Source organism: Biomphalaria glabrata, chromosome 1 (genome assembly GCF_947242115.1).
Source record: "Biomphalaria glabrata chromosome 1, xgBioGlab47.1, whole genome shotgun sequence".
Classification (NCBI taxonomy): Eukaryota; Metazoa; Mollusca; class Gastropoda; family Planorbidae; genus Biomphalaria; species Biomphalaria glabrata.
Window position 1 is genome coordinate 22,115,083 of NC_074711.1, and position 16,613 is coordinate 22,131,695.

Sequence of the window (16,613 nt, forward strand, 5' to 3'; positions counted from 1 at the left end):
TAAAGATTATTCTAAAGATTTTTTAATCGATCGACGACGATTATGACAACTTTAAAATTCTCATAAAACTTGAGACGAAAGGCTGCTAAGTGGATTAAGACCAAAGGTAAATATAGATCTAGAACTAGTTCGATTTAAGTTAGCCTCTAGTTAGACTTAAGTGAGTCCCTAATAGACTCTAATTAGACAAGAGTTAGGTCTCTACTCTAGTTAGATGGCTGCCTGGTCTTGCGGTATGCGCGCTGGACTATAACTGGTCGTCTCGATGGTTCCGGGTTCATACCCTGCCAGCTGCCTTCTACGTCATCCTGCGGGAGGTTTGGACTAGGAAGTGTATACAACTCTGAGACTTGACAAGCATTTACAAACAATACAAACATTTATAATTGTTAGTTGGGCCTAAGTTCTAGAGCTTTTCTTTTTTTAGGACTAGATCTATTACTTTCAATCCTTTTATTACTGCTTTTGTAATTTTAACTCTGAAGTTTATTCATTTGCCCTTCTACTGAATGACCTAATTAGTCCTAATTAATTCACGGTGCTGTATCTGTAGACCCTACTCAATTTTGTTTTTAAATACCTGAACTTTAGCCTATAGGCTGCACTCTTCTAACTTCAAGTTTTTATCCATAGAAGATGAAAGAAAAATGGACGGTTAAAATTTGACTTCATCAATTAGTCATCTGTTTTCCTTATAGGTTTCTACGCTTTGAACAGTTTTACAATTCTGTGTCTCTTTTCTCCCTCCATTTAATGTCCCAGAATTCCTTAATATATATACAGGTCATCTGTTTTCCTTATAGGTTTCTACGCTGTGAATAGTTTTACAATTCTGTCGTTCTTTTTTTTTAATGTCTTAGAATTTTTAAATATATATACAGGTGATGTATATGTGAACATTTTTTGTTCATTTCTATTAAAATATAATTGGTCATGTGTTGCTGGGAATGGAGAAATATATGACAGAACTTAAAAAAAAACTAAGTTACTTTAATTAGTTCAATATTTTGTCTCGATGTCTAGGACCTTGCTTATAGGGGCCCGCACTGCCGCCTCTCTTGCGTTATAAATTTATAAATGAAGGAGTGATCCATCAATTGAAAGGCGAATGTGATGTTTGTATTCACTTTGTCTTTCTATGACCAGTGTCATAAAGATGATTAAATGCATGATTAAACATTGCGAAGCTACTTCAACAGCCAGGCAGACGTAAAGAGCTGTGACAGTCTGGACGTCAACACGGATGATGCATCACCAGGTCAGCACACATTTGTAAGGCAAGGAGATGTCGAGCTATGGAGGGGGGGGGGGTATGGAGATTCAAAATTTGATTTTACTAGGAAATAAAAAAGTAACACTTTTACTTTTATAATTTTGTAAACTGGAGTTTAGAGCAGGAATGAGTTTGTATCGGATTAGTTGATAGATAAGTGGGTGAACTAAGCGTGTTGATCACGTGTCAGAGTCTATTCTCGAGTCGGTAATTATCATTTATACTAATATTTAGGACATTATAAGTTATGTTTTGCTCTTAGCTTATATGTCTATGGGTTACATAAATACGTTTTAGTGTTAAGTTGAAGACGCTGTTTGCAATGTGTCTTTGTATTTGTCTACAACATGTCTGCGTGTTTTGCAGTCTATTTATTGGTCTACAAGGTGTCTCTATATTTAATTACAATGTGTATTAGTTTGCAATATTTGTCGTATTATTATTGCAATTTCTTTACTTTAACTGTGCTATCGGATAATCATAATTTTTTTAAACAAAAAGCTTATATTCACTCACTCTATTCACCAAACAATGTCTGTCTGGTACAAAGCTTCTATCCACTCACTCTGTCTGTCTGGTACAAAGCTTCTATCAACTCACTCTGTCTTTCTGGTACAAAGCTTCTATCAACTCACTCTGTCTGTCTGGTACAAAGCTTCTATCAACTCACTCTGTCTGTCTGGTACAAAGCTTCTAGCAACTCACTCTGTCTGTCTGGTACAAAGCTTCTATCAACTCACTCTGTCTGTCTGGTACAAAGCTTCTAGCAACTCACTCTGTCTGCCTGGTACAAAGCTTCTATCCACTCACTCTGTCTGTCTGGTACAAAGCTTCTAGCAACTCACTCTGTCTGGTACAAAGCTTCTAGCAACTCACTCTGTCTGTCTGGTAAAAGGTTTGTACACGTTATTTCACCGACTCCAAATCTCGGATCTCGCTGAAATTTTGAAAAAATATTTATTTTACATGACAACACAAGAATCAATAAAAAAAAGTAACCAATTAGTTAATTAACTATTGGTAATTAATTATTTTGCTTGGTAACTAGAACAATGGAAAGACAGTGTGATGGTATAAAATGAATTGGTCTCCCTTAGAGGTCGCCGCTATAAATTGAAACAAACAATATATAACTTTACAATCTTCTTTAGTCATAAGTACCTCACTAGCAGAGTGGTTAGCACGTCGGCCTGTAGAGGCATGAGCCACGAATTCGAATTCAGGTCGTTCCGCTTTTTTTTTCCTTGTAAATGCTTTTAAAAACCAATTACGGTCAAATCCACCAAGATATCACCCCCTCCCCGTTTTCCAAACTGGTTTAGATAAGTGATAGGGAACATATCTTATTGAAAAAGCTAAAAGCATGAAATAGCGCTAAACAAAAACAATAGGTCAAAATATTATTAATCGCACAGATTTATTGTTGTTAGTCTAGATCTATTACAAATTTAATTACATAACTGATCCAAACTAATTGACACAATTACACTTCTTAAAAGATTTTATTTTTATTTTTTAAAAAGTTTTTAAAATGTTTTACTTGTTGGTATCCATGTACAGACATTGCTTAAAGTTCCTCGTTTGTGGTTATTTCAATAAACTGCTCCTGTAGCAGTATGGATTCACTTGTGATTAGGATTTTGATTAGAGTTTGTCCACGCACAAGTGGTTTAAGTCGTCATAGAACAGTACATATTAAATTATAATTAAACAGTAGTGCCTGGCTATTTGATTATTATTAAAACTATCCGATCGGATAAATGGGCTTTTAGCGGAGAAGTTCTTTTTTAATTCTATATAATGTTCGTGTCCGTGGGCATGTTTTAAAGGGGTCCAAAAAGTTTGAGAACCTCTGGTCTAGACCTATTACAAATTAAATGACATGACTGATCCAAACTAATTGATACAATTACATTTCTTATAAGCTTTGTTTGTTTCTTTTTGTATTTTATTTTAAAAAAATGTTGTTTTTTTTGTTGTAGTCTTCATTCTGTCACGTGTGACCTCGTTTATTTGTTAACACTATTAGTTGATCAACTTGACCTTATTGAACAGAAGCCTTGTGTTTCTTTCCCGATAAGTTATTCACCTTGATGTAACATGTCTGCGAGTCAACAATCTTACCTGTCTTCTCTAGTCAGTTTCATTTTCAGACTTTACATTTCACATCAAGGGTGTGCTTTAGATATCGGTATATGTCACATGGGGAGGGGGGTTGCAACTAAAATGTTTATACGTAAATAAATAATGATATTGGTGAGGAGTGATGGTAAGACAGCGGACTTCTTCCTCAAACTTTTCTGATTGATCAGTAATCTGGAACAATGAAATCGGATTGTATAGACACACGCGTTATGTACACATGCAGATGAGACAATCACAGATCTACATGAACAATCGTATGTCTCCTAGCATTAGATCTTCATTTCTACTTTTGAAATGTTCACGCGCTTGTTCAGTCCATCTGAAAGGACTAGTTACTAGTGGAAGTTACATTTGAAGGAGTGTCTTTTCCCGCTGTTCATACAAGTTGTCTCGCCTTAGGGGTAAACATTGCCGCACCGCCTTGATTGACAATATTTCTTCAGCTTAAATTTCTTCAGCATGTTATTACTATTACTATTTTATAAATTTCTTTTTTTTTTTTTTTTGGGGGGGGGGGGGGGGAGAACAAAAATGTATTTTTGAATTCTCGTTTACATTTGTTTCGGACACGCCCAGACTCAAAGATTAAAACTTAGAAAACTTCCCAGTCTTAAAATATTTTTTAGAAATACCAGAATATCTATTTTTAAGGTATGTCCAGACCATCTAAATGAGTTTGGAAGAATATCAGGCTCTAAATGTGTAGAAGATAGGCTGTAAATGTGTAGAAGACAGGCTGTAAATGTGTAGAAGACAGGCTGTAAATGTGTAGAAGACAGGCTGTAAATGTGTAGAAGACAGGCTGTAAATGTGTAGAAGACAGGCTGTAAATGTGTAGAAGACAGGCTGTAAATGTGTAGAAGACAGGCTGTAAATGTGTAGAAGACAGGCTGTAAATGTGTAGAAGACAGGCTGTAAATGTGTAGAAGACAGGCTGTAAATGTGTAGAAGACAGGCTGTAAATGTGTAGAAGACAGGCTGTAAATGTGTTTCATTGTCCAATATCAAAATATTTAAGAAAACGAAACATGCTCTATAAAGTTTTACATTCTAAATGTATAGACGATATCAAAGTGTTTCTCAAAATTTCACCAGGCCAAAATATTTTGTTTACAACGCACAATATATCCTAGCAAAGAGAGTCCAGGTAAAGTAGAAAAAGGTATGCTAAAAAGCGGTGGACAGTGTGATGAAACTAGATCAGTATGGTGGTGGCGGGAACACATAGGATTTTCTTATTGAACATTTAAGTTTATATAATTGTCATGTCGTCCTCTGTGGCATGTGTTAACTAGAGAATCTTTACTGGTTTTTTTTCTACAAACAAATCCAAGAGCGAAAACAGTTTACACCTAGATAACCCACCAGTATGGAAAACAATTTAATTCTCATACGTAATAGTATCATAAAATGTATTTAGATCTCAATGCAGCTGTTGATTTGTCGATAAAAATATAATAGGCTTTTATTAAAGTGAGACAGACGAAATGTAGAAAATATAATCTTGAAATGATACAATCAATGCACACAATACAGAGATTAGACTCAACAGATTGAAGGTTTCTACCATGACGCAAGTAAGGCAAGTATATTGTTAGTTTAAACAGAATGAGACATAAATGATAAATAGAGAGGATAGATACACATTTTAGATACAGTTGGCAGATATAGAATTTAGATCAAGGCCTAATTGGTAGATATAGTTAGCAGATATAAAATTTAGATCAAGGCCTAATTGGCAGATATAGTTGAAAGATATAGAATTAATATCAAGGCCTAATTGGTAGATATAGTTGGTAGATATATAATTTTAGATCTAAGTGGTAGATATAGTTGGTAGAAAGTCGCCTTGCAGATTTTTAGATCCATTTCAATCCATATTTGACTAGAGAACCTGAATCTGTTTTTGTGACCCTCGTTCAGTAGGACAATCATTTTTATTTGGTGTTTATTTTATAGAAAACATCAGAATCTTATGAAATGCCATTAAAAGCGAAGGACACTAAAAGACATTTTTGTTAACAAACAACCATGACTAATTATACTTTCTGTCTGTATTTTTTTTTTTTTTTACTTTCTCTTGATCTAGTTAATTTTGATTTTCTTTTGGTCTGATACCTGGCTCACACTAGTACATTTGGACTCTATTTGGTTCAGATATTTAGATCATTTCTCTTTCTGGTACATTTTCTTGTCTAGGACATTGTTTCTTTGTTTCTTTGTTGGAAACGTTCTTAGTCAAAGAAGGGAAATTAACACCACGCCCTCTGTGGGTTACCGCAGTGCTGAGTAGGTTGCATGTGGTGAGAAAGAAAGGCTACCACATCGTTTCAAATCCTCACCACGGCAGTCCCCCTCCCAGAGTGACGGCCCTCACACGGTTGTTGACTGTGCTGACTAGAAACACGAAGGGCTTCCCCGTTGTTGTTGTTTTTACCTCGTGACAGGCTTTCAGCGGGGGAGGGATGTCTGGGGGGCCTATAACGAGGAAACCCTGAAACCGTTTAATGATGAATTGAACTCCCATGGATGCTCATCGGACAGAGAAGTCAGTGAAGAGTTTTGTCTTTCTTATTTCTGTCCATTGGGAAAAAATGTTTCCTTTGGTTAAAAGTCGAAAGTGGCTTTTCTTTTTAGACACTTTACAATTGTTTGTTATCTCACATTCTCTCTGGTACTTTCTTTTTATTTTAGTCAATTCTTTGCCAATGCCTTGTAAATACTGACACCCCTGTGTCAATTAGTATTCAATGACAAGGTAACTTTCAGTCTCATACTAAAAACCTTCTTCTGTTCAGTGTGATGTTTTTCGTTGCAGACTCCAACTTTCTATTGTATAGTCTTTCTCGCAACCCTTACGTTGGGCTGGACACTCTGCTGTCACTTGGCAGATGGCACTAGGCCAACTCAACAAGTTTCACAGAGAACTTTTATAGTAAGTTTTAATTAGCAATTTGAGAATAATAACTTTAAATTAGAATAACGAAAGAAAATAAGTTAGTAAATACACAACTGGAAATCTATAGATTGTACAACATGAACTAAACAGAAAGCGCTGGCACGGAATGGACTAAATAGACATGCGATGGATTAACACCATCAACATGAACTAAACAGAGACCATAGGGACGAAATAGTTTTTCTTTTCCGATAGTTTAAAAGTTCGACTTACAAACAAAACCTAGGACTTGATTGTATATATCTCTGGTCAGTTTATTTCAAACGTTATATTAAATATACTATCCAAACATATTTGAAACATCTTTTAGCATTAGCGAACTAAATGCACAGAGGACATATGAAATAAAGTGAAACTATTTCTTTAGAGAAAAATAATCTAGTGAACTGACCAATACCATGACTAGTGGCCTCATTGTCTCTACCTAGCAAATGTCAGATACCCACAAGAATTATTGTGACAGACTTCTCATATAAATACATCTCAATATCCCATCGATTTCAACCTATATTTTTTCATTTCTCAGGTCTATAGCCTAATGTACTATTCTTTGTGTTGAGACTTTGATGATTTAAAATATCTCACAAAATCAAGCAGACAAAGCCAGTACACAAGGGAAAAAACAACACTATACTGTCATCGTGACTATCCGGTTCATTTTAAATTTAAAATCGATACCTTACAATAGCTTATGCCTTGTCTAATACCAGATAAGATTTAGTTGATCTTGCATAATATCATGTTTTGTTTATTAGTCTCTACACATTTCAATATCTCCTGGTGGGGTACAATGTCTGACACAATGACAGGTATTGTAATGATAAGCTATAAATGTTCAGTGTCCAAATAGTTTCACTGAATTCAACAAGATTTGTGTTCTCACTTACACATTGTATTTTGAAATACGAAATGTTAATGAGCCAAAGTGTAAATATAGATTATAAAGTTAATGGACTGAAAACATATTTTAGATAGTCTTATAAATTCTTTATTTAAAGAATTTAAGGTTGTTTTTTTTTTAGATGCTATTGTAGCAGGCGGACTTTAGGGCTGACACTACTTGGGTCTCACTTACACTGCATATTATTAGAGGCTCCATTTACGTTTTTATGCTAATAATAGATTTTAATAATAGTGTAACAAAGATCCCCTAGCCCTAGAGATTTGACAGTAGTTTTGTTGTTGTTGAAATAAGGTTTTAGATCTCGTTTGATTTCACGAGGCAGGCCCCCCCCCTCCTTTTCAACCTCTTTTCTTGACACCGTTGCGATTGTGAAGTGTTTTTTTTTTATTGGTCTACAATCTTGACCTCGTCCATTGTCACCCGTCACGGCTGTATTATTCTTAATATTGGGTTCATTGACATAGGGGTGCATCATACTCCGGGCGCCACATCCAGGGAGGCGTCACACTCAGAGGGGCGTCAAAAGAAAAATATTTTCAAGTAATTCGCAGTAAAATAAAATTATGTTCAATGAGTTGCATTTTAATGTAATCGACATTTAGACATCATTTGAATAACTTATTTAGTTTCTTGATTGGTTTTATAAATTAGCATACCGCTATAGCCTACATTTTAATTCTAGAAGAGATTTTCACTCGCGTTATATCTTATGTAGTCACCATGGTGGATAAGTGGATACAATGCACTGTGTTTATCACAATTTATCAGTGAAAACATCTTTTATTACGAACAAATCTGATTCTAGAATCTTGATTATAACTCAGTGAACAGTATATGAGTAAAACTGTTATAACAGCGTTCAATAAATAAAAAAAAAAAAGAAAAGAAAATACTTTTTTTTGTTGCTTTATCTGGATTTACAATCAATTTTGTGTTCAGTTTAGTGTAAGCTCAAAGGGAGGAGAGAAGGCTGTCTTTACTTGACCGTTGAAAAAATTCGAAAAGAAATTGTAGGCATCGGTAGTTGAACATTAAGAAATTGTAGGCATCGGTAGTTGAACATTTTTACAAAGCTTATATCAACTCACTCTGTCTGTCTGGTAAAAAGTTGGTACAATTTGTTTCTCCCACACCCAATCCCGTATCAAGCTGAAACTTTTCCACAATTTTTTGATGTACCTGACAACACAAGAATCTGATACGTTCTGCAGTATACAGTCTCAAGAGAAAGGAAGAATGGTCAACAAAAGAAAGAAACAAGATATATATGAAAAATAAAACCAAGGAATAAACAGAGCGCTCTCGTTCTGAGACCCAAGAATGGCATCATGTTGGATCAACTAGACACTTGACGTCCAACAGATTATTACGTCATAGTTGATCAACATGTCCCCCGCCTCTTTTGGTCACATGTGCAAACAAAAATCCTTTTCAAAGGTTACCCACCCCCCACCCTTTACTGGAAAGTGTTTAGCTCCACTCAGTGTCCCGCCTAGGAGTACACATCCTCAGGATTGAGAACCGCTGAACTTAATCAGTATGGAATTAGGCCTACTAGTGACTAACGTTTTCTTATTTGGCATGACTCCAAATTAATTTTTGTTTTGTTTTACACTTGAAACTAACATGTGCATTCTCTTTATGTGTCTGTAGCTCTATCGATCTGACACGATCAGACTGTCAGACATAAAATGAAAACTACAGGAATTCGTGACACTGGTGTCAGGTGTTGGGCAATGACAACCAAAATGTCAGTATCTAGAGCCTGAATGAACATTTGTTGGCAGAGTTCCCATAGAAACCACACAAATAGGAACACGAAGCAATGAAAGGTAGAGAGAATTCATTGCTAGGAGAGGAATAGTTTAATTATTAAAATGTAAAATGTTTGACATGTTTCGAATGTTCCTTAAGAGATGAAGATAATTTACTTCCTAGTCTCAATTGTCACTTTAAAAATACTCTGCGCAGGCTGGAGGCAACACAGTAAATATACGTAATAGAGGTGCCCAACGGAAACGCTTTAACGATCAGCTTTGGCGCCAACTTGCTTTAACTGACATAGAAGAGAGCACCTGGTCGCAGCACGAGACAGCTGGAGGTCACAGCTGGAGTCACTTATAACGGCCGCGGGATACACATTTGAGACCAAAAGAAAATCCGCTGCTGAAGACAGACGTAGACGGCGAATAGAAAATCTAAATCGACCACCGGCGGACAATGGTTATGTCTGCGCTATCTGTGGCAAAATATGTAGGTCGCAAATAGGGCTGCGTAACGACGGGAAATACTGCATTGCTCATTAATCTTCTGGCTCGAAGACAAGCCTTATTATTACTCACATGGAAAACAATGCAATTGTAAGTGATTGGTAGCGTTACACTCCATCAAGATCTCTGAAGTCATTAAAAAGAAAAAGCTGTTACAAAGCAATAGTTTGTAACTCTCTATACACCAACCAGGCATCGCTTCATTGATTTTACAGCAGTTGGAGTTGCCAGATGAATAGACCCAGGTCATACGTATTTTATAAAGTCAACGGATCATTTCGTGAGCGTCAACTCTGGTAAAGAAAGAAGGCAGTTCACATGTGATGCGTATAGATTAGTGTAGAAGGCTAGCATCTCTAATGGAGAATAAAGTGACTTGGAAAATAAGCTTGTTAGGATTAAGTAATAGAATGTTTGGGAATAAAGGCAGCCATTTTTTTTTCTTCTCAGACACATCGTTAATGAAAGCATTTTAATGATGTTCAATAAAATCAATGACCAATGTTTGTCATTCTATCAGTAGCCGTAGGTTACATGTAATTAGTGGACATGTCTGTTTCAATAACTGCAGTGTTTCTCACCCCGACTGATCATGAGAAGTATTTACTTGATTGGGCTATTAGAATTAGATCAAATACTCACTCGGGCACCCAGGGCAGTGACAAGGTCTAGAGAATAATTGATAAAACTCTTGGATAGAAGAAATTTGAAATCGTTGGATTCAATTCATTCCATTTTTCAAAACGTTGTAAGTCACGCAGTCTTCATACCAGTTGTTATCGTCCTTCATACTCAATTATTTTCAAGTCACGTTGAAACGTTGAAGCCGGCTTTTAAAAAACCTGCAGGTCACTAGACTCATTTCTTTTATCCTCTCTAAACTGTGAGAAAATCTTTGACACGACTATCTGTGGGAATGTCCTACAGTGACCTGCCTCCATAGCAATACGTAACAACTTAAGTCCAAAATAAGCTCTTGCATTGTCCTCTTATAAACATTTTAGAAATAAAAATGTCTTTGCCATTAAAATTTTTTAATGTCCCAGTGCACTTGACACTGGCAGGACTAGACAACAATTGTATGACAGGTAATAACATTAAAGTGTGATTTGATGAAGGTTCGAAACAAAGTCATTAAATTCATTCGTAGAAGCTTTGAGAATCGAAAGTAAGAACAATACTCGTGTTGAACAGCAGTTTTGTGTATCATAGTAACCGTGTACTAACAGATAAATAAATTGAAAAAAAAAATAATTACAAAAATCACTTTTAAAACTTTTTTTTTTCTCCACCAATAAGTAGATGTCAAGACTGTTCCTTGATAAAGTCCGTGGAGAGTTACAGCAACTGTATGACTTTCACAAACTCTATGCTGCCAGGAAGAATTTCTCCCAGCGGTCAGGAATGGACTAAAGATTCGTAGCCCTGTGTACTGTTGAAGGTCCCTAGATGGTAAAGTTTATTCTGCGTTTCTGTCTTACCAAATCTCGAGCAGAGTTCTTAGAACCTTGTCCAGGGTGCCCAATGCATTTATCTTACATACAGTAGCGGCCTTAGGGGGTGGCAAGTGGGGCAACCGTCCCAGGCCCCGCGCCTGAGGGGGGCCCCGCGATAGGAGATTTCCTTGTCACCGTCAGGTTTGAAAACCAGACCAGTTCTCAAACTAGGATTTGTTGCTCACTATTTTGGAAGCCTTTCTTGGCATCTATTTGATACCAACTACCATATAAGCTCTTAACACATTTTTGGTTTCGATACACTTTTTAGTTTCGGTAAAGACAGCATTTTATGGCCTGTCAATTATAAGCGGCTATCATTGTTTAACTGTACAGTTCACATTGGCATTAAAAAAAACAACGCCTAAACGGAAGCAACCAATCAAAATCGTTTATTTCGTAAATAAAGAGTCATACAGTACTGTAAATATAATACAGTAAATATGCTGTTAATTTAGTCCGCCATAGAAAAAAGGGACCAGGGTGTGTAAGAAGGTTTATTTGTATATTGTTATTTGTAATTTAGACTGCCTTTGTAGCACTTGTGCTTTTTTGGCAAAACAAATTTAAAAAAAATTAAATTGTTGATTCCTTGTTTGGTAATGTGACCTAGCTCGTATGTATCCAATCAGCATCCAGAAAGTTTGACCATGACGTATCCAATAAGTTACTGCTATTTACATCGGGTGGACGTGAGGAAAAAAAAAGGCGGATGTATTTTTTTCATTAGAAAGTCTGAAAGTCAATGGACCACTGCAGCTACTATCGTACACTTTGTTCTTATATTAAAGACAGCCGACAGCCTCAGCGAATTTCTTTTACCGATTATGTGACCGCATGTTTCTGTAAAGTGCTGCCAATGTGGGTTTATAATATCACCAAACACTTTTGATTTATGGCGTCCTTAAAACACGTAAAGCCTCCCCCCCCCCACCTACTAATGATTTCTAGATTTTTTTTATCTGTTGTAGAGCTGCTTCACTCTCAGAAGCTTTTGTTAAGAGAAGGTTCTAGACCTCAATTAATAGCAAGTAGAGTTTACACGATTAACTAATTATTGACACAAATTGTCTAAATTTTCCATTGCGCTCTGCCACGGGATACTAGCCCGTCTCTAGACCCTCCAAAGATTGATATTGACTACTAATAAAACAAATAAACTCAGCTAATGCAGTGTCAAGTCATAAGTCAAGTGTCCATCTTATAGCAACTCACATTATTTCATAAAACAGACTTATGAACTTAGTGCTATACAATTGTACTCTCTCTCTCTCTCTCTCTCTCTCTCTCTCTCTCTCACACACACACATGACCTCCTGAATACTTCTGTCTCTGTGACGTCAACCACCTTGTCACATTCATGAAGGCATACCACAATGACCAACTTCCCACACTAAATGGAAGGGGGCGGTCTCCATCCTGAAAATCCCGAAATAAAAAAACAAGCAAAATATAAATATACTTTAAAAAAAAAAGAGTATCTAAGGGGAAGAACACCACATTTAAACTATAACTCTCAATAATGTAGGCCTACTATTTATTTTTCTTTTACGATATGAAACAAAATAATTAATTACCAATATTAAATTGACTAATTGGTTAATTTTATAATTGATTCATCTTTCGTTAAGTTCAATAAACAATTGTGTAAAGCGTGAAATTGATCCACGAATAGGTGTGGAAGAAAGAATGTATACAATTATCTAAGGGGACATATTTAGCCATATTTCTTAACACTGGAGGTTTAATTTCCCTTTTTGATATCATACATTATAATTGATTACCAATAATTAATTGACTAATTAATTATTTTCATTGATTCTTGTTTTGTTAGGTGCAATAAAAAATTGTGCAGAGTTTCATCTTGATCCGAGATTGGGTGTGGGGGAAATAAGGTTTTCAAAATTTGTACCAAAAAGTTGATATTAGCTTTACACAAAAATTTTCAGTGCTATTCGAACTCGAGACTGGACCCTCCACCCGGTGTGGATACTACTTGACCACCAAAATCGCCTTTATGTTGTTCTCGTCCAACATTATTTTAATGAATTCTTTTCAGTCTCGCTGCTCAGCCCAACATCTTCTTTTTAATGGACGTCATAACTGGATGACCCTGTTTCAATTTAGAAACGAATAAGTCCTGTTGAAGTGAACACAAAAGTCGAATAAGATCTAGGCCTAAGTAAAATAATTGTGATTGACGTTTCTGAGATTACACCAGATTAAATGTAATTTTAACAGGAATGAACCTGTACTCAAGTCTTGTCTACAGGAGACTACGATAGGAGCCCCACGTGCTTCATTGTTTGTTAGGCCAAAGCTTTTTTATTCTTGGAAGTGAGCTTGTCCACGTAGTAGCTAAACACAGTTCTGCAAGATCGATTCTCAATAAATTAGCCTCACCTACATGTTTCTATGACGACCGTGGCGTCAGTCTTTGCCATGTAGAAACATGTTTTCTGCTTTGTCCAGCTACTAGAGCCACCTTGGTGCCATTTCCGGGTGTGGCGTTAACATGGTGATAAACATCTCTTCCTGTTTCAGACACGCAAGTGTATTCTTTTTTCTTTTTTTTTTTTTTGTGTACTGTGACTCTGTGATAGTCTCGACTACTTTGTTCTGGTAAAGGTACATTTTTTTTCCAGTCATCGATTTTTTTGTTTATTTTGTTTCTAATTTAGATGTGTTACAAGCGTTAACTAACTCTTAACCCAATTATTCGTAGTAAGTTGCGGCTGCCCCAGTAAGTGTCTTGACTAATTTTAGTAAAATACAGACATTATTATTTAGAGATCATTTGGGGGTCGAATTTGTTGAGATGTCAACTTTTAAGAAATTCAATAATTAACAAATAATACAACTGATTAAGTTTATAAATCTATTTATCTTGCATGTGTCATAGCCAAATATACTTCAATTTCAATGCGTTTGAACAAACAAAACCTATAAAATAAAAAAAAAACGTATCTACAGGCATTGAATGGTAAGAGTTTAATAATTTAAAAAAAAAAGTAACTCTGGAAACTTTTCATCATAACACAAAGTAAATTGATACAAACGTGTCAATTTTTGTTTTTGGTTTGCGTAAAATGTAATATAATTTTTGACACAATAGCGAAGCAATTTGAATGTCTTTTTTGTCTTGTCAAGAGGTTGCGAGGGAGGAATTCAGAAAAAGATCATTTTTATAAGGAGGGTAAAGTTCCCCTTTCAGACCATGTGGTATATAGGGCAGATGATGTAAAGGTCATCTGGTTCCGTAGCTTATGGTTTACGAGCACAACGACCAACCGCCTTTATTTTTTCCTAACTAAAGTCAGGTACCCAGATCCCGAAATTAAAAATCGCAGTCTTCACAAGAATTCGGACCCCCTTTTCGGAAGTAGCGCTTTATCGCTCCGCCACCGCGCCTCCTTATAATGAGGGTGATAAACTTAATTGTTGATTTTTTTTATTTTTAATAAACAAACTCTAACATACATTCTTCTAACATACAGCTTCTTAATAGGACTACATCCTTCTAACATACAGCTTCTAAATAGGACTACATCCTTCTAACATACAGCTTCTAAATAAGACTACATTCTTCTAACATACAGCTTCTAAATAGGACTACATTCTTCTAACATACAGCTTCTAAATAGGACTACATCCTTCTAACATACAGCTTCTAAATAGGACTACATCCTTCTAACATGCAGCTTCTAAATAGGACTACATCCTTCTAACATACAGATTCTAAATAGGACTACATCCTTCTAACATACAGATTCTAAATAGGACTACATCCTTCTAACATGCATATTCTAAATAGGACTACATCCTTCTAACATGCATATTCTAAATAGGACTACATCCTTCTAACATACAGCTTCTAAATAGGACTACATCCTTCTAACATGTAGATTCTAAATAGGACTACATCCTTCTAACATACATATTCTAAATAGGACTACATCCTTCTAACATACAGATTCTAAATAGGACTACATCCTTCTAACATGCAGCTTCTAAATAGGACTACATCCTTCTAACATACAGCTTCTAAATAGGACTACATCCTTCTAACATGCAGATTCTAAATAGGACTACATCCTTCTAACATGCAGCTTCTAAATAGGACTACATCCTTCTAACATACAGATTCTAAATAGGACTACATCCTTCTAACATGCATATTCTAAATAGGACTACATCCTTCTAACATACAGATTCTAAATAGGACTACATCCTTCTAACATGCATATTCTAAATAGGACTACATCCTTCTAACATGCAGATTCTAAATAGGACTACATCCTTCTAACATACAGATTCTAAATAGGACTACATCCTTCTAACATGCATATTCTAAATAGGACTACATCCTTCTAACATGCATATTCTAAATAGGACTACATCCTTCTAACATACAGCTTCTAAATAGGACTACATCCTTCTAACATGCAGATTCTAAATAGGACTACATCCTTCTAACATACATATTCTAAATAGGACTACATCCTTCTAACATGCAGCTTCTAAATAGGACTACATCCTTCTAACATACAGCTTCTAAATAGGACTACATCCTTCTAACATGCAGATTCTAAATAGGACTACATCCTTCTAACATGCAGCTTCTAAATAGGACTACATTCTTCTAACATACAGATTCTAAATAGGACTACATTCTTCTAACATACAGCTTCTAAATAGGACTACATCCTTCTAACATACAGATTCTAAATAGGACTACATCCTTCTAACATACAGCTTCTAAATAGGACTACATCCTTCAAACATACAGCTTCTAAATAGGACTACATCCTTCTCACATACAGCTTCTAAATAGGACTACATCCTTCTAACATACAGCTTCTAAATAGGACTACATCCTTCTAACATACAGCTTCTAAATAGGACTACATCCTTCTAACATACAGCTTCTAAATAGGACTACATCCTTCTAACATACAGATTCTAAATAGGACTACATCCTTCTAACATACAGCTTCTAAATAGGACTACATCCTTCTAACATGCAGCTTCTAACATACATTTTACTAGAATAAGCTTTAAAACATATATCCTTCTAGCTTCCAGCTTCTAACATATATTCTTCTTACATACACCTTCTAACTACATACTTCAACATAAAGCCTCAAACATACAGCATTCAAACATATGCCTTTTTACATAAAGCCTTCTAACTTGGATTCCTATTCCATAGAGCTGGCTAACATCAACATAAAGCCTTCTAACATACATTCCTATTGCATAGAGCTGGCTAACATCAACATAAAGCCTTCTAACATACATTCCTATTGCATAGAGCTGGCTAACATCAACATAAAGCCTTCTAACATAGATTCCTATTCAATAGAGCTGGCTAAGATCAACAAAAAGCTTTCTAACATAGATTCCTATTGCATAGAGCTGGCTAACATCACCCAAAGCCTTCTGTTCTTACATTCATTGCCTCATCTACAGTCAAATGTGAAGGTTTAAAAGGAGGCGTGGTGGCTGAGGGGGTAACCTCTTGGCTTTTGAACCGGGCATCTCGGGTTCGAATCCTAATGAAAAC

The 16,613-nt window shown here is 35.8% G+C and overlaps 1 protein-coding gene across 1 annotated transcript in view; it reads left to right on the forward strand.

Annotated features, from left to right (window-relative positions):
- The first annotated feature begins 1,342 nt into the window (after nt 1-1,342).
- Nucleotides 1,343-16,613, forward strand: part of LOC106080077 (prominin-1-like) — a 59,285-nt gene continuing 44,014 nt past the window's right edge. The window contains exons 1-2 of the mRNA XM_056028514.1: nt 1,343-1,480; nt 10,854-11,003. The gene's annotated coding sequence lies outside the window, so the exon portion shown is untranslated. The remainder of the gene's footprint in view (nt 1,481-10,853; nt 11,004-16,613) is intronic.